Source organism: Apteryx mantelli, chromosome 9 (assembly GCF_036417845.1).
Source record: "Apteryx mantelli isolate bAptMan1 chromosome 9, bAptMan1.hap1, whole genome shotgun sequence".
Classification (NCBI taxonomy): domain Eukaryota; kingdom Metazoa; phylum Chordata; class Aves; order Apterygiformes; family Apterygidae; genus Apteryx; species Apteryx mantelli.
Window position 1 is genome coordinate 8,740,299 of NC_089986.1, and position 18,811 is coordinate 8,759,109.

The 18,811-nt window shown below is 39.6% G+C and overlaps 1 protein-coding gene across 2 annotated transcripts in view; it reads right to left on the minus strand.

Moving 5' to 3' along the window:
* TBL1XR1 (TBL1X/Y related 1) overlaps positions 1-18,811 on the minus strand; it is a 120,952-nt gene that overhangs the window by 19,355 nt on the left and 82,786 nt on the right. The gene's annotated exons all lie outside the window — the stretch shown is intronic.

Below are 18,811 nucleotides of genomic sequence, written 5' to 3' on the forward strand. Positions count from 1 at the left end.
AAAAAAAAAAAAATTAAGGGAGTTTCACTTAACCTACATTATTACTATGCAATCCATTTTTCAAAATTTGGATTTCTCTCTATTGGGATATCAAAGATGGAGTATTTGTTTTCACTTCTGTATCTAGGCAATTTCTTACTTTCACTTTCTAATATACTTCAATTTTCAGGCACTCATGCTCTAGTAAAAAGGTGCAGGATGTGCTGAAACACTATCTGTTCAAGGAAACCCCAACTATTTCCACTAAAAATTACAGAACATCATCGTCAGATGCTTCGCAAAAGTAATTCAGAAAATGAGTGACAAAGTTCAATGGGAGCATTTTTATTAACATTTCTCTATGCTTTTAATCAATGCTTTAAAATATAGGTGGGTATGTATTTAATTTCCCCTTGATTTTATTAGTGGCAAATATTTAGCAAGACAAATAATGCATTACAGTATTCTAATTTTATCTGACTTTAAGCCTTATTTTTGAGAGCATTCTCATGATTTCTGAACATCTGAAAATGGAAATCCTGGTCTTTTCCATGACATTAAGTAAACAAGTAAAAACATCAGCTTCCAGAACAGAGCATGAAATGCAATCCACTTCCTATCTGTAACACCGCCTGGCACTTTTCATCAGCAGACCTTCCAGCTTTTTAGCCAGCTGCCACCATCCTTACCTTCTACGAAAATGAAGTCAAAGAAGGTAAGTGACTTTCCTAAGGCTATCAGAAAAAATTTGACCTAGATACTGTGGAAGAAAGGATGGGAGAACAGGTTCTCTTGTATTGTTCAAAATGAAAAGTTTGTGCTGCGAACTCTCCGCTAAGTGGCTTCATGGTCAGGTCACTTGATACCTGTGCTAGAAGGGGGAAAGCCATGAATGCAGCAGTAAGCAACAAAAACCTAAAAGAGTATGAGCCGCATCAGAAGCCTGCCAAATTGTAGAAGGCTTTACATATTCTTTCCAGGCATTTTTTCCTAGCAAGATTTCCTAAGGAAACAGGACAAAGCCGCACCATGTTAGTTAGGGCTAGGAAACACATGCAAAAACGGGCAACGGACGGAGCCCGAGAGCGGCGCAGGGTGGAAACACCTACATCCCACTTGGTCATGGTGAGGGCAAGAGTTGGGGTTATCCCACACGGGAAGGGTGCTGGGCACGTCCACCGAAATCTGGCTTTCATGTGCGCCACTGCGTACAGAACAACTTGAGCTGGAGAGCGCTGCAGTGCGTAGGGGAGGAAGGTGGTTTTAGTTTCTTTAAGAAATTAAAAATACACATCTACTTAAATCCTTCATCCCCCCTCGCCAAAAAACAAACAAAGCTCCAGTACAAGAACTTCTAGCTAATGCAACTCAGCTGTTACAGGTACATGGATATCGTCCTTATCCCACCCATTCAGAGCCCCCAGTAAGGCTTGATGCACTGGCTGTACCTCTCGGGTTACAATATAATTTTAGGGATCATTTATTGAGTAGTGTGTGGAAGGAATGCCATTTGCAACTGTTTCATGCATTAGCAACCAATCCTAGTACCACTCATAGCACCAAACCCTAATTTTATTCAGGTATGTTTTATTGTCAAGCCTGATGCAAATTGTATCTTTATTTAAAATTGACAGTTGCAGAGAAGCTATAGGAAGAGGAACTATATTCTCCTTAAGGAAAAGGTAACTAAATTTTAAAAGGCCGATACAGAAGGCTTTTTACATTACACCCATACAGAAGTGGTAACACTTGTTTCATCAATCTATTACAGATTTTAAAACCTCCCTGCATCATCCAAAAAGAGAAGAATGTAGAAATCAGACACAAGTGCTATCTGCTACGGAAAAGACCTGTATTACTCGTACGGAGAGGACTCCCCCCTCAAAGCAGAACTGCCGAAATGCCAGACAAACGTACCTGCCATCTCTTATTTAGCTGCATAACTAAAGAAGAAAACTAACATCTTACTTGTCTGTCAAAAGTGCTATTCATCCTGCCCAAGTCAAATGAGCAAAAATTTTCAAGGCTGGTTTAAAGTGTTTTTAGCAAGGTGTGGGTTAAGGTAAAGGCAAGTACTGCCATTTAGCTCATGAAAAAATGCTTTCCTACCTAGCTGTCAAAAGGTGGCAGTCTAACACTAGCTTTTGTATGGTAACAACTTGGAAAAAATACAAAAATATGTTAAATAAGCACACAACTTGCCTGATGAGGACGTGCAAGTGAAAAGGGTGCAAAAGTCCCTAGTTTCTTACCAAGATATTACTTTATCTTTTTTTTTTTTAAGTGCATATTTAAATCTTGTGCAAGCTCCTTTCTGTATTAACCCTTCGTCACGAGACCTCCGCACAGTCACTCAATCTGCGCGCGAGGAAACAACCATCCCGTAAGCTGTTGCACAAAGGCGGGAAATGAGGGACTGTAAAAAGAACAAGCAATCCCAAGCAAGCCTCCTTCCCTTCCCGAAACCAAACAATCGCATGAAAGAGAAAATACAGTGGCAGGACAGATAAGAGGGGATACAATAATTATTTTCCCTTTGGCAAATTCCTCATCAACACAGGGCCCAATTCCGGCCGCCGAGCTTAGGCTGCCCACCGTCGCAACGCAGCCAGCCGCAAAGCAGGCAAAGGGAGATGCCCCCGGAAAAGGGTCTGCAGCGGGTCCCCCTCGGGGCACAGGGGCGGATTCGCAGGCAGCTTCAGAAATGGCTCAGTGGCGCATGAGCTCCATGGCACCCGATGGGGAAGCCCTGGAAACCGGGCTCCCTCCCGCTTTCCCACAGGGGAGCGTGGCAGGGTTTGGGGGAAACGGAGCAGCAGGAATGACCTGAAACGCCATCGGCTCCCAGCTGCGCAAGTCCCCAACACAGCACTAACAGAGGCGATTTCTACGAGCCCCGAGACAGGTCCTTAGGTGGCACTGGGGAGCCCAGAGCTCCTGCGGCCCGCGACGGATGCCCCGGGCATGCGGGCACAGCTGGCCCTGTTCGGAGGAGCCAGGAGCAGGGACAACCCCGTCCGCGACGGCGGGGAGCGGAAGGGGCCTGCGGCGAAGACGGAGGTGCGGACGGCACAGGGACGGCAAGGGAAGAGGAGCAGGGCCAACCGCCGACCTGAAAGTAGCCAGCTGTGTTATTCCGAGTACTCAACGCACACGGCCGCCCCCTCGCTTTATACTAAACTGGCCGAGGATGTCTGCCAAAGAAAAACAGCAATGCAGAGGAAAATAAACCAGCTAACCTACGAAGCGTGTGAACTCCGCTCTCCTTAATGCTACGGCGAGGCCCCAGGGTTGGTCTGGAAGGTGACGGGGAAGAAGTTTGGAAGGTGACGTCAACTTAAACAGAAACATGAACAGAAGAGGAAAGACCAAGCTAAACGAGAAGAAAATTAGAGGTGAAAAAATAAACTGGTCCTCTACATATGCACGCGCCCATGGATGTACACACCCACTCCACGTATTCACCACTCTACTTCATTAATGTTGCTTTACTTTATTTCCCCAAGATCCTCTATTTCCATGTGCAGTTGACTGCTTATTTTGGGCACTTAACAGGACAGTAATGTTGTGCTTTATTTTAGATACAGCAATTAAATAATGAAAAAAACACAGAAAAGAGTCCAAGAATAATTAGAATTGACACAAAATTCCTAGCAGTCTTACATTTCTAGCCTAATGTGTAAAGTGCCTACCAAAAATATTTTAAAATGTCTGCAATTGTGTATTACAAATACAGGCTGAAAATGTAACCAGATACTTAAGTGTGTGTGTGTGTGTGTGTATATATATATATACACACACACATATATATATTCTAAAAAAAAATTTATATAACTAGATATATACATATTTTCTGGCCCTCCCCCAAAATTCCAAGTTTTGTCCCGAAAGCTTTATGTGGATTTACAGGAAACACAGAAAAGCAGGGTGCAGCCACACTACTGTTTCAGTTCAAAGGGCATTTTTAAAGGAAAGCTGCTTGCCCCCGCTTTTGGTGCACATCTTGGAGCAGTACCAGTACACGTGAATTAGACTCCTTATAGGCAAGACTAAACCAGGAACCGCTCATAGACATTCAGTCCATGGGATCAGACCAGAAATCATTCAAAGTAAACTCACTGAAAACATGCACAAGCATGCACAGCGCATCCCAGACATAGGCTGCTTTACCCTGCTGGTCCATTCCTAGCGCGTCTCAATAATGCTTATGGAGGCACAGCTGAAAGCTCAAACATTATCCCAAAAGCCCCATTTAAAAAGGTAACAAAAGACAAAATTTTCCAAACCGACTCTGATATTTTGAAATTCCACCCTAGGGCAAGCCATCATATTTTTCTATAACAATTCCACATTCTTCCTCGAATTTGCTACAACAACTTTATGAGAGGTAGGACTGTGGCTGTTTCACCTCTGGCAAGCATTTTTTTAAGCTGGAACGATAAAAATCTACACTAGTCATCTGGTACAACGAAATAAAGTTGAGATAGCAGAAGTGTCACAGAATCAATATCTACTGCTTAAAACTAAGTCCACTTCCGAATGCCTGTTCCTAGGCTCTCTCGCTCCACACACTTCCCTGCAATGTTTGGAAATGCCAGTGTGGCCACAAAATTGAATTATGGTGTGGGTGACCCATTGCATAAAGCAGAAATGGCTCTGTGTGAAAAAAAAGGAATACACATGGCAAACCCTGTTCTCCCTTCATAATCCAAAATCACCAGGCTGCAAACTCTGGTAATCTGTTGGATCCCCTTTTTGGAGGATGAGTCTACAGTTTACAATAGCTCTGTTGAATTAGAGTCAGTAGAGCATCAAGATATCCCAGGACTACTTGATACAAGAAATGTTCCTATTTTCATAACCTCAGACCTTTCATAAGATGAAGTATACCACAGCTCAATGATTCTTAATGTCACCACAGAAAGCCCCTAAACTCCCCAAATTCACCAGCCATAAAACATATCAGCCATAAAAGTCAACAGTCTGATACATAGGTTGAGCTCAAGATCTTGACAAAACCTGTATCAGCAACAAACAGACCAGAAGCACTTCTGTGCTTTTGGCAAATTGATCCACTCATTCAAATTGGGAACCAATGTCTGAGAGGAAAAAAAAAGCCATTAAACTATTTTTTTCAAAAGATATTAGGTTTCTTATCCCAGGGTCAGCACACCAACTTTGACTTAGCCTCCATTTAGCAAACACAGGTCTCTAATTTTCCATCGCATGACTATGAACCAATAATTTAGAAACACCAACATGTGTCATCATAGTTTTCCAAATGATTCTCTGTCCTTCCTCTGGAGGACTACTCACATTCTTTCATATTTTGGGTAAAATTTACAAGTAACATTAGATGTTACTTGTTACAATGATGTCAAGTTCCACTACCATTAACGCTGGATCTGCAGACTAATGGGTACCCAACACTGCAAATCTGATTGCGCTTCTGACAAATCATCATTCCAGTATGCGTGTTTATGCTAGCTTTGTATTTCTATTCCAGGTTCATGCCAAATGCTGGAGGACAGATGCTGCCTGATAGGGCTCGCGGCCTGATAGCCCTTTTTTGAACAAACTTGAATAGGCAGAGAAAATTTATATTCCAGATGAGCACTTCACTTCTCTTAATCACAGTTTTAGAACATGTAATAGATTTACTATAGTTATATTTACCTTATCAAACCACAGCCTAAGCAAGTAACACTTCTGCAGTTTTAGGTGGGCTCTAGCACATTGTAATTAGGTAGGACAACAAAAGCCTGGCAGGCTGTTGGCAATAATAATTCCCCCAAACATACCAATCAATTTAGTTTGATACCAAATATGATATGTTAAAGGGAATACCCAAAGCTCTGGGTAGCTCTGAAAAATGTTTAATGTTCAGCTGTAAACAGACGGCTGCATTTATCCATGGAAAACAGAAGCCTGGCTACAAAAACAATAAATCTTGTACAACAAAAATATTGTCACTAGTCCATTTATTTTTTCCGCCTTTGCGAGAAACTGACAAATATTTTGTTTTGTCAGCATGTGTGCACGCGGAGTGTCATCACTTTTTATTGCTGTTTACCAATCTTACAATTTCTATGACCAGGAGAGTTATTGGGGGGGGGGGGGGGAGAAGAACCAACCTGGAAATGTCTAGTCTTTTAATTAAACAAAACCCCCTGAAGGTATGTGTGCGCCCTTTGGAAGGTTTTATTACAATTCTGCTTCACATCTGTATTACCTATCTTAAAAAAAAAAAGAAAAAAAAAGAAAAAAGAAAAGTCTTCTCAATGATACATAGTCTCTCTTCGTTATACATTGCAACCAAAATTGGGGATCCCTTCAGTTCAGGAAACGCATTTGCTGAACCTTGACAACTACACAATTGCTGTCAGTGTGGATCGTGGGATAGGTAATAGCCAGGAAAAAGTGCAAATACATTAAACTCTACCTCTTGTCCAACTGCACCCAGGTTGATTAAGAAAACGAGGCACCGATACCACAAAGTCTTATTTGACAGAAGAACTCATACACGTGATGAAGAAAACGAAGAGGGTGCTCTTTAAATTCAACTCCGCACACCAGGCAGACTCCGGAATTTGTGAGGTCGCAGTAGAGCTTCGTTCAGACACCAAACTCACCTGGAGAGTAGCCCGCACAACCAAAGTTTTAATCTGGGATTCCCCAAGATACTACCTATTCCGAGGTATTTTGGCTGCTATTCTACTAAACAAGAGTCTTCCAAGGAATCTTCCCCGAGTTATGGTGGGTCCACACCAAACAGCTCCTGTACTCAATAAGACTAATTCAAAGAAGTGTTGTGTATACCCCTCTACAAGCTGTTTATAAAAGAAAACTTGTAAAAAAAAATTGGTGATTCTTATATTTTTAAGCATGCAGTGTATGACCAATGTCCTTTCCCCTTCTGCATATGAATTTATTAGAGACCAATTTCTATTAAAATGAACATTAGTATTGACTAATTGCTCTAAACGCTCCTGTTTGCTCTTCTGCATCTTCCTTCAAGAGACAGGGCCCAACGCCGTACTGGGCACAATATAGATGAGCCCTTATTAAGGTTCTCCTACTATCTCATAAATCTATAATTAAGAATTCTTTCTAACCTTTTGAATTCAAAGGAAAACATTTTAAAATTAAGTGTAAAAGCTTTGTTGCAATATATTTCAAAATGAAAATTATCTCATTTTCTTACTTCTGTTTCTAAATTGCTGTTATTGTAATGTCCTTTTTTGGTTTTAAACTTGATAAGCTACGTCAAATATGAACTTGCATAAAAAATTATCTGTAATTTTACCTAATGAACCTTCTTACTGATTTCCCATATGGCCAAGAGCTTTCCTAGTTTTCTTTTCAGCAATTAAAAAAAAAAAAAAAAAAAAAAAGAGTTGCTTCTCACATTTTCATCTTTTAACTCTAATGCTTTGCTTTTACTTTTAATCTCTGGAATACACCTTCATTTCCGAACACTAAAGAATAGACTTTCTTTTCCTAATCTGAATTGTTTTCCTTAGCTCAGTCAATAAATATTTGTATTATGTACTTCAGCTTTAGTGACCTAATTTATGGGAACGGTCTCCATCTTTCTGTGCCAATTTGAGTGTACGGAGCATATAAGATGACAAAGCCAGTTTGAAATATTCTGAAGAACAAGAATTACAACCCTGAAAGGAAAAAAAAAAACACCCAAAACCTTAGTTAAAAATAACAGTCACTGTCTACTTATCTGAGCAGTCAGTCCCCCAAAACACCAAGCAAAGTCCTGAATAATATTACAAAATAAGCTGCAGATGAAGCCTATTTGTTGGTTTTGCCTAGAGCAAAGTAGTATTTAATTACTGAACTACGAATCTCCTCCCCAAAGTCATATGCTGTGTGACCCAGGAGACTGGGATTCCGGATGTTATAGTAGAGAGACAAGTGACAGCGTATTCAGAATTACATTTCCAATACTATGGCAACAAAACTAGCAGTTCTCTTCTTTCTAAAGGAAAAAAATACAGCTTCCTGAAATTAGGACAGCTATAGGGCATTCTACAGTGATTCAACCAAAAATAAAAATAAAAAATCACTTGATCTCACTGTACAGTTTCTGATAAATTAACTCATTTTAAACCATGTGAAATGTATGTATCTCTATCAGTTCTGTTTTCCACATTTAGCCAAAATTCTTCTAAACAAAAGACGCACATAGGAAGTCTATACGCTAAAGGGTCAGTCCTAAGTGTAAATGTAGAAAATGTTTGGAGCAAATGAAAAATTATACATTGCTTTTATTTCTGGAGTTCTTTTTTCTTCTTGAATATACATCTCTTAGGTTATATGGGATATTGACTTTGGCCAATATGACGTATTTGCACAAATAACCATTAATGAAGTCTTTTGAAATAATTGTTCTGTATAATACAGAACAAATTACTATACATCAAGCTAATTTAATGAAAAAAAATTGCCTACTAATTGGCTTGTTAAAAGAGAATCCAAAAAATAGTACATGGGTTTTCTTCAAAATTTCTGTAAGGCTTTCCTATTATTAAATTAAAAATGCTTTAATGACTTTGGATACGGATTTAAATAATTTATTCTGTGATAGGAGAATGATACTACAGACTAGTCTGTGCAAAGACTCAGTAAAGTTCTGAAGCTTTTGTAGCTACCATTAACGTTATGAAAATGTTTCACATGTTACCATTTTACTGAACATTGATATAATATTACATTTCACAATACTATTTAATTACATTATTTATTTGATTTTTCATATTTTAAAAATGCTTTTCTTGGCAGCTGTATTTTGTAAATCTGTAGATTGGCTACAGAAATAGAGCTATATCTGGTACTGACACTTTAGTCAATGTTCTTTAGATTCTCAAACTCTTTTTTCATTGTTACAATGCACCGCAAGAAGAAATGGTGTGGGGGAGAGATCTTCTCTCCGTAGAATCATATCAATATTTTAAAGAATTTTCAACTCTTTAGATGACAAGGAAAATAGATATTTTTCTAGGCACAACTTTTCTGCATGTTAACTGCAATCCTCTTAAAATGGAGGTAGTTGTGAAACATCTTTCTTAAGGAACAAGTACGTTATTTCTTCAAAATTTAAAAGCCAAATCTGGCTCCTCAAAATATGCATCCATATGCCAGTCAAACCATAGGAAGAAAGTTTTGTCTCAGTTTTGACTACTAAATTCAAGCAATTTCCCCTCGCTCCCTCCAAAAATCCCAGACCCAAACTCCCTGTCACACTCTTGCAGAAGCAGCCAGAGAAGAGATTTTACGCATGGAACTGCAAGGCTCAAGTCCACCAACGCAGTCCAACTAGGATCAAATCAAAACTGTCTAGAAGTAGTATTTAAAAAGTTAATCATAACCCTCTTTCAACACTTAAATCACTTTCCCAGCACACCTGAAAATACAACCAAACATTAAGAAATTCTCCTTGATCAAACAGCTAATTCCGGCCAGACAGCACAGGAATTTTTCAGAAAGGAAGAAATAGCATAGCTTGATGTGATGACCTTCAGGGTTAGACTGTGCTGCCTACCTACAGGCAAGCTGGGCAGCTGCCTATGGCAGCAGAACTGGAAACGTGGCATTTCTCGAACTGGTGAGAGATAACTAGCTTCTGACTGATCTGCAGAATTAGTGCATTTACCTGGGGAAGTGGTATCAGTTTGGCCAGTATGGACTTCAAGAGATGACCTGCAAAATCCACCTTCTGGGCTCTATACTAAGCTATATCGACACTGTAAGGGAGAGGAAAGCATCAGATAAATGTTTGGCATTACTCCAGGGAGAGGTGAAAACTTTCCTGTTGGAGGGGTCATCACGGGAACAGTGGTAACGTCAATCAAGCTGTAGATCTTCCATTCTTAAGCCATTAGACGCTTGTCCCCTTAGACATAGTTTCAATCCTTTAGGAATACCTAATTTAAATGAATTAAGACTTTGGCAATCAAACATAAAGACCCTGTCTCAAGAAGGGTTTTTAAAATTGTTAAATCGCTTTCCTGGATAACGGCTGAGATAATGACACACTAATATTCTCTGGATCTAGACACAGAACAGCAGTAGATTTCTGGCATCAAGTGCAAGAAAGACGAAAACTGAAAGAAGCATTGTCTGCTATGTTGATTAAGATCCAACGCAACATAGTTATTAAGCATGTACCAGTTTTAAGCATGCAAATATGTGACTGCTAATGACCTGTGCATTAAAGCCTTAGTGAAAAATTAATTATGGATGAATGTGGGAGCACACCCATTAATCCTCGCTTGGATCAAACTGTGTAAAAAAATTTAGAGAAAATAACTGAATGAGACTAGCTCTTGAGTTGGTCAAAATGAGCACGACTAAGAGCTTCTGCTGAGACTAAGGGAAGCAAAATCCAAAAACATCTTCTACTTGTGACTACGCATCACTGAAAATGAGCCCAAGTGCTATGGTTCAAACTTTTTGGTCAAAAACATGTAGAAACTAAACAGCTGAAGCTAAGAAATGAAGTTAAAAATCCCCATACTGTGCTAAGTTTGTGCTCCCAGCTGATTTATTCTCATTTTCACTGCTGGAAAACCCACTGAATAATATGGCCTGCAAGTCTGATCAGGAACGTTCCATTTTTTCCAGTATGTCGTTCCTGATGTTCCCACAATAGATCATTCAGAGCTCTAAGGGCTTGCGTCAATTGAATTGAATGATACGGTCTCCTGCTGGTACCTAAATGCAAAGGCAGAGCTGAGAGGGTTTATTTTCAAAACAGGAGACATTGATCCTGTGACGATGTTCCATTACCCTGACTTTATTTCTATTAGAGACAGTGATTACATCTACATCAATCGTTTGAGCTGATGGATATTAGTGCACTAACAGTGACACAGTTTTTCACTATGCTGCTGTTGCTGACCTGCATACTGATAGGTTACAGAAAAGACTCATTCTGAGCTTGAACTAACGCTACTTATTTGTCAATGAATAATTATTTCAATTTTAGCAGACTGTTGCAATTAGCCAGTTTTCAACTGTCAGTGGTTTTGGTTCGTTTGTTCTGGAAACCTTATTGTGGAACAGTGATTAGTGTCCGTGTAGACTGGCACAGACTCTATTTATTATGATTAACATATTTATATTGCTACCTGATGGTAAAAAAAAACAGCGTATGCAGTTCTTACAATTGTCTGTGGAAAGATATCTCTGCACTCCTACAATAGCATCCCTATCTTGACAAGTGATTTTTTCATAAGGGTGTATAGAATCCGCTTACATTTTCCAGTACCTTCATCCTTTAACAGTTTCTATGGGTTGTACTTGCTATCTTTTTTCATGCTGGTGATCCATTTTCTGGCTTTCATCTCTTGATCTGACACACAATCTTGAGCTAGTGGTCCTGCATTTGCCCTGGTTTTCACCTCTTCACCAAGCGCTGCCTCTGCTAACTCCCCACTCCTGAATTCATCTCTCCAAACACTTTCAGGAGCACTGATTTTTTTCTTTAATTCCCTCAGTAACATCTTATTCTATGTTCTTCTTTTACTGCTCTTCTGTTACAAAATCAGAGTTGCTAACACTTTGCACAAATAAACTCTGGTGAGTTGAATAAAATTCAATTCCTCTTCAATATTAGTGATTTCTATTTCAGCTAAATTCTGTTCATTTTATTTGTCTTTTTTTAGCCTTATGCCCTCTGCAATACATACTGAGGGCTCTTCAGGACAAGGCCTTGCCCTTGTTTTCCTTGCCTCGGTGTATTTATCACAGTGCGTTCCCTCATTCTTGATTAGGAAGTTTTGTAATGCTGCCATAACAACAAGAGATTGAGATGATGAAGTGTACCTACACAGAATAGCAAAGCACTGCAGATACACCTGAGTTAGAGCAACAGCAGAAATGAGACTCAGCAGAGCCATTTCACGGGTATGGAGTAATGTTATGCCTTTTAGAGCCAACCTAGTGCCTTCTCACAGCATGCCTCTGCACCACGCTCACATTTACAGTTCACATTAGCATAAAGTCGGGCATTTCTTTGCTGAAGTCCACTGCATACTGCACACACCGTTTTTCATAGACAAAAGTAAAACAAAGCAAAAAAAACAAAACAAGAACAACAAAAAAAACAGCAAAAGCAAAATGATGGGTCCTGGTACTTGTGAAGCTGCACTTTTAGGAAACCATACACAGTCCTTGCCTAGAGGATCTGAGAGCACCAGCATTAGACTGTACAACTATGACATTTGCTAGAGTCCAAGTCTTGAAACACGCATTAGAGGCCACTGTGCTTCAGGGTTTTGGTGGAGGAGGGGAAGAGGGTTCTTCTGTTTTGGTTTAGTTTGTTTTTTAAATGCTGGCTTTTTAATTTTTATTAGGTTGATTGCATTTACTTCGGTAATTATCCTAAATTCCTGCAATTCTTTGAGGCCTGGTCTTTCTTCTCCAGTGAGCAACTAAAGACAATCAAATGCACTTATGGGGGTCTGGATAAACACAGACAGCTACCTGAACATGACTCTCTTCAGCCCAGGATCCACTCACTTGTTTGCCCTGCCCTTGGTGTAGGAGCCTGAATGCTCTTATCAGCTTTTTTAACACCTACAAAGCTGATATCAAGTGCAGGTTTTATTTTCACATAGACGTTAACAGAACTACGCTAAAAATAATATTAACTGCACAGCTAGAGCAAGAGAGGTATTTCCTATAATACCTGACAGAAAAGAGGGGCTTTATGTGAACACTTCTGGAGTGAAGAATTCACACGAGCGTCTTCCTCAGTTGTCACGTTACTTTAGAAAAGCAGGTAACTTCTGCAATGAGGCTACAAACAGGTCGGGGGGAGGGACAGTGACTCGGTGCTCTGTTCACAGAGCAGGTGAAGAGGGTTCGAGCTATGGTAAAGGCAAATAAAGCTGACTTGTTTCCCCATTATTAAGCCTAGTCTTATATACCTTTCCCATGAGAGAAGTGGTTTTGGAAGTATGTGCTCTGGACAAAGCATCTAGCTTTGGGATAACACACAATTTATCTGAAATCCTCTCGCAAGTGCATGAAAGCTGCCAATTTTTTCCTGGGGCAGATGTTCTGCTGCATGCTAGCTCCAAGTCCACTCTTTCTGAAAAAGGAAGGGTGAAAGGGAAAACCCCTGTGAAAAAATATCATAATGGGGTCAAAAAAGAAAAGAAAAGAAAACAATCTCACAGGACACAGAGAGGATCCTTCAGTGACAATTTACTGCAACTTCAACCCAGAAGAATATAAGCTGTTAACAAGGGAAGGATAAAAGCTTCAGCTTCAGCAATTGTTCATCAAGAGCTACTACATCAGAACCTGCTACTTACTGTAGATAAGGCCAGATTTTTTTTTTTATTTATGACTGGGATGAAGAAAAAGCAAACAGTATCCCTCAGACAGTGAAAACAGAATGAATTAAGGATGCTGAGATCACCGTATGTTTTTAGCATGGCCTCTGACTATTTGTGGCAAGGTCAATTTATCACGAGTCATGGACTGATGGCAAACAGGCCATCATATTGATAGCAGAAATACATTCTACTTTAGACATTTTTTTCTACATTAACCCAGATATTAAACACGTTGAGAATATAACTGCAGTTGGACCGTGGAATTTGGTATTGAAAATACGTGCCAACATTCATCATCTTTAGCGTTCAAAGCTCTCTACAGCCATGAAACGTATCCGAAAGCCTGGAATAAATTAAATGTAAGCTGACAAGTTCTTTTTAGCCCCAAGATGTTCAGCAAAAAGAATTAAAGACATGTAACTCATGACTGACTGTAGCATTATACATAAATGGAGAGTTTTAAGGAAGGCTTACAAAAGTTTACCCTCAGATTAAACACTCGACTATTTCCTTTACCCAGGCATTTTCACATCTACCCCTGTTTACCAAAGCAGTCTTAAGCGAGCCAGTGGGAATATGCAGGTAAATAACCATTATGAGTGCAGGACCTTCACAAACAGGAAAGCATTTTGTAAAAACAAAAATAATAAATAGCATGCTTCTGCAATTGGCTGTATGAATGCAAAAAAAGAACAACTTGTGAATCTCAGTTATATATGATGTTTACTCCCACACTCCTCTACTATCCCTGCCTTATTAGGATGCTAATCTGCAAAACAAGACATACTTTGCTCATCAACCACTCCACTGATACCACCCACAACCACACTTTCTTTTCATTACCAAATAAAACTCTTAACGAAACTGAATGCAACAACAGTATTCACAAGGGTGCAAACCACAGTTCTGACACTGACGTGGAGCCTTTAAAAGCTGTCTTATTTTTAAGAATAATCAAATTGCAGGATCTGAGCCGAAATGACAAAAAACAGTTAGCAGTGCAAACAAGATCAAGTGCAACAGGATAGTATGAGACTATCTTCATTCATGCTTCTTCTTTTTTTAATTAAATACTAATTAAGCAGGAAGAAATAATTAAATCAGCATATTCCTCTGAAAAGGGAGCTATACTAATTGAAGTGATTGCTCAAAATTTTAGTTTACAAAAAGGAATGTTAAAGGGAATCAAAACCCTTTGTACATACTTCAGCACCTCAGGATTTAACTTGAGGTGGACTTTAAAATAAAGGTAATATAACTTTTCCAGAAGCATCTGTATCACTTTGAAGCCTTATTAGAACTGTCATGTAATGAAAAATTAATGTATTTTTTGGCATTCAAAGATTCAAAGCTCTTTACACCCATTGAATTTAAACCATGTATTGTGGTAAGAGTTTAGTATCAATGATCTTAACACTCCCAAGGAGACTAGACACAGCCACACATGGACGCTACCTGTTCTGGGCGCACAAAGGAAAACCAGCACGCACAGATTGGTTTGTGTTATGCTGTGACACAGTATGGTCACTGAGATGGGACTGGAAACAGCACAACAGGCAGGTTAGGGGCTGTTGGTTGTGAGGGCAGAGAGCTGCTTTTGGATGGGATGGCTTCTTAGGATGCGAGACAGCGACGGCAGTTTTTGAGCAGCCCCAGGTAAAGATTCGTCATCAGAGGTAAGGACTCTTCAGCAGCTTCGTACCACTACTCCGATGGAGCATGGCAGAGCTACAGCTCCTGGAAGAGCCCTGGCACCAGATGGTAAAAGGCTGAAGGAGGTTGGGCATTCCTGGGCCACCGTCCTCTGCTCTCCCTCACCGTTGTCGTCGCCTCCAGCACACGCTCCAGGAGGCAGCCAGGCAGCAGCCAAGGAGCCACAGAGGCAATGAAACTACTGGTAAAGCAGGTGTCACCACTTCTGCTATGGGATAGGACACTGAACTGCACGGGAAGTCGAGCTGCATACGTGAGACCTTTGCAGGGACACGGTTAGCTACGACAAATGCCTGGCCCCCTGCAACTCTGCAGCAAGGGCCAGGCTGTTTTCCAAGCCTGCAAGAGTCTCTTTCCTTAATTTCTATCATTTTCAGGTTCTGCCACAATAACCAAGGCCAATGCACACATTCAACCTCCACATCTCTACATCATACTCTGTACTGTATCTCGAAGCGTCTTTGTTTACAGCACCTCACATAGTCTATCTAGGCTTTCTACTGTGCATTTTGGCAGAGAATATCTCAATCTATATTAGCTATACTTAAATTTCCATATGAATTAATATCAGTCTTTCCCTTCAAAGTACAAACATGCTATGAAAACTTACTTGTGCCCCCTAAGCTTGTCCAGCCATTAATTCAATCCCCCCCTTCCTGCCTTCAACATGTGCTTACTTTTTTTTTCTCTAAATGAATCTGTACCAAGGCTTTTTTTACACAATATTAAAATAGCATGTATACTGAGGTGATATGCCCACAATATATAGAAAAGACATGCAATACATTCATCATCCTTGCCCAGATTCTTCATAGCCTGCAATACATCCTTTTCTGCTGGGAGTTGTTCCAATATCTGAATCATCAAGAGCAGTTGTTTCTTTTACAAAATACCCTGCAAAAGAACCAAGCTTCTCTCCTTGTCCTTTTAAAGTGGAATATTTTACCTGACTCAAATTATCCTAGACTAAGGACAACTGTGGATGAATGCCAAGTTCTGCTACTTTATTGGTTTTTAAATCTAGAGACATATTTATACTACCATAAAGGAAAATTTCTCAGAGATCTCATGAGCACGCCTACCATAACACAGCCCCAGCTGGCTCCTACACTTTGTTAAGTCACCTGTATCTGTAGAAGAAATTGCATTGTTGTTCTTAGAAAATTAAAAAAAAGTTCCAAATAATCCTGCTAATTTGACATTGTAAAGAGGGTCTTTGACTAACAAAAGGAATCTGAACACACTTAGAGGTAATGAGTTTCAACAAAATATTTACAGATGTTTTAAAGAACTATTATTACTTTTCTGCACAGCACACAGGATATTAAAAAAATAATAATCAGGAAACAAAGTAGTCTGCTGTACGCAAAACTTTTGTCTTGTGAGGGAAGCACCCCCCAAAATTGTATATAAATGCTTGTGCGCATGTCCATGCGCATACACACATACTTTCAAAATTTAAAGCTGGTGGCTTTCTATGGTAGAAGCAGGATAGGCTACTGAAGAAACCATTGATAAAACGGATTAAAAGTCATAAAGGATCATTCTTAGCAGAAACAAGACAAAAACCAGGACACTGCTTCTTCTTTCCGACTGCTTAGGACAACATCAGACACCTGTTCTCACTTCTGAGAAATTTTTAGATTAATCCCCTATGAAGAAAGCTATTCAAAACCTAAAGATACATCATCTGTCTGATAAGAATTCCCCCTACGTTAAAAGGCACTATTTTTAATTTAAAAGTCTCCTCTGCTGCTGCAGTAAGAAACACGATCATAGTTTCATGCCTTGTGTAGGGAAAACATTTTTGCCTAGTAAAGCTAAACAGCAGCAGAGATAGAAATACACCACAGCCTATATCTGCAGGCTACTATTACATAGGCAGCTGCAGTGAAGAGGTCTTCAAAATGCCCCACAAATGACCTCTTATCTTTTATAAAATTATAAATTACAGTAACTACTTCTGCTAGTTCAGATTCAAGCTTCTCTGTCTCAAAGGCTGCCATATTAGGCAGGACAGCCTTCCAAAAAAAAAAAATAATAATAAAAAAAAAGAAAAGAAAAACAACAACAAAACCCCCACACAAACATGCACACACAGAAACCCTGCGTGTTTGGTTATCTTACTTCAAAGCACAGCAATCACAAATTTCACACATGAAGAGTTCTACTCTCCCATTTCCAGCAATTGGAGTGTTATTTGAAAATAAGGGATGGTGAAATAGTAAGTTAACTGTGATAGAGACAAAGACGTCTGTAACTTCTCCAGATCACATTATACTTTAATAAGTGCTGCACAAATTGCTCACAACATTTTGAAAAATTCTCACACTCTAAAGAGCTCCCATCATCTTTCTTTTCTTACAATATTTAAAAAGCTGTGATGACTTTCCTTTGCGGAATGGCCTTTTAATATTCTTGACTAATGTTACTCAAAACTTCACAATGCCGTTGCCCTCATATAAATCCATAAGTATGTTTTCCTTATGCTCCAAAATACAGAAATCCCTATGTTATGTCTACATGCATTACTTGTGCATGCTTAGGTGTAATCTATCCACATGGCTGGAAAATAGACAGTGTGAATAATACCATGCCCAAATATTTTAGAAGGACCAATCTACTGCAGCAACAAAAGCAAAAATGGCTTCAATCTTTACACCAATTCACTTGTATCTTCAAACGGCATCCTTTTTACATCCCTGAATTATCAGCCTCCAGAGCCTTTGAAAGCCAAAACCTCCCATCTCCAACACAGAAAGACCTACTACCAGTTTCTTAGGTTAACTAGAGAATCCCATTAAGAAATTCTTGTGCATCTTATCTTGTTTTCAGGAAGAAGACTTGTGAAAGTATAGAAAGATATGGATCAAGCCATAAGAACATTTAAACGTATTATAGTCCCATTGACTTCAATTGCTTAAGTGATTTGTTGGAGCAGAGCCAGCAAAACAGCACCTTGCAGGAGCAAGGCCATAAAGAACAGTTAGCAACGTCCTCTTCTGTGTGTCCGGGGGGCTGCCTGCACAAAAAGGGCTGTTAAAATAAACTTGCTCTGCCTTTGAGTGCCCTCTATAGACCTAAGATAGTTCACAACGAGGGCTTGCTACAAACGGTAAAGGGTTGGGGGGGGGGGGGGGGGGAAGGACATCTGCTACACCCACATTTGTTAAATTACAGTATGTATTAAAAATTCTACAGATACAAATGCAGTATCAGTTATCTACTGCCGAAAGAACAAATACTCGACTGTGCTCTCGCACAATACGCAAGCACGGCTGTCGGGGGAACGGTTCAGAATGAATTTTCCCTTTATTAGAAAAGGTAAAGTAATCTCATCTCCCTTGTAACTCTAGCCATAGAGAAGAGAGCAGTCTAAAGATAGGAGACCATGTTAAAGGAAAGTATGCGAAGTCAAGAGAAGCGACAGAGGGATTGCAGATTGCAGTTATATACATTTAAAGAAAAACAATCGCAAAACCATGACTGTACACTAAACTTAAGAAGAACGGGTTGGTGACAGTACATCATCTGGATATTTACCCTCTGAATCACATATTCATAATTTCCTTCATGAAGTCAAGATTTTAGTACTTGAAATAAAACATCCTATAATCAAAGCACAGTAACTTTTGCACCTTTTTTAAAAGCTAATACGCACTAATGCAATAAAGGTTCCACACATCAAGACGACAATACAGTTTTTACAAGCCGTTTTGTCAAAAGGTCTATTTATTAACATTTCCATGCTGTGAATT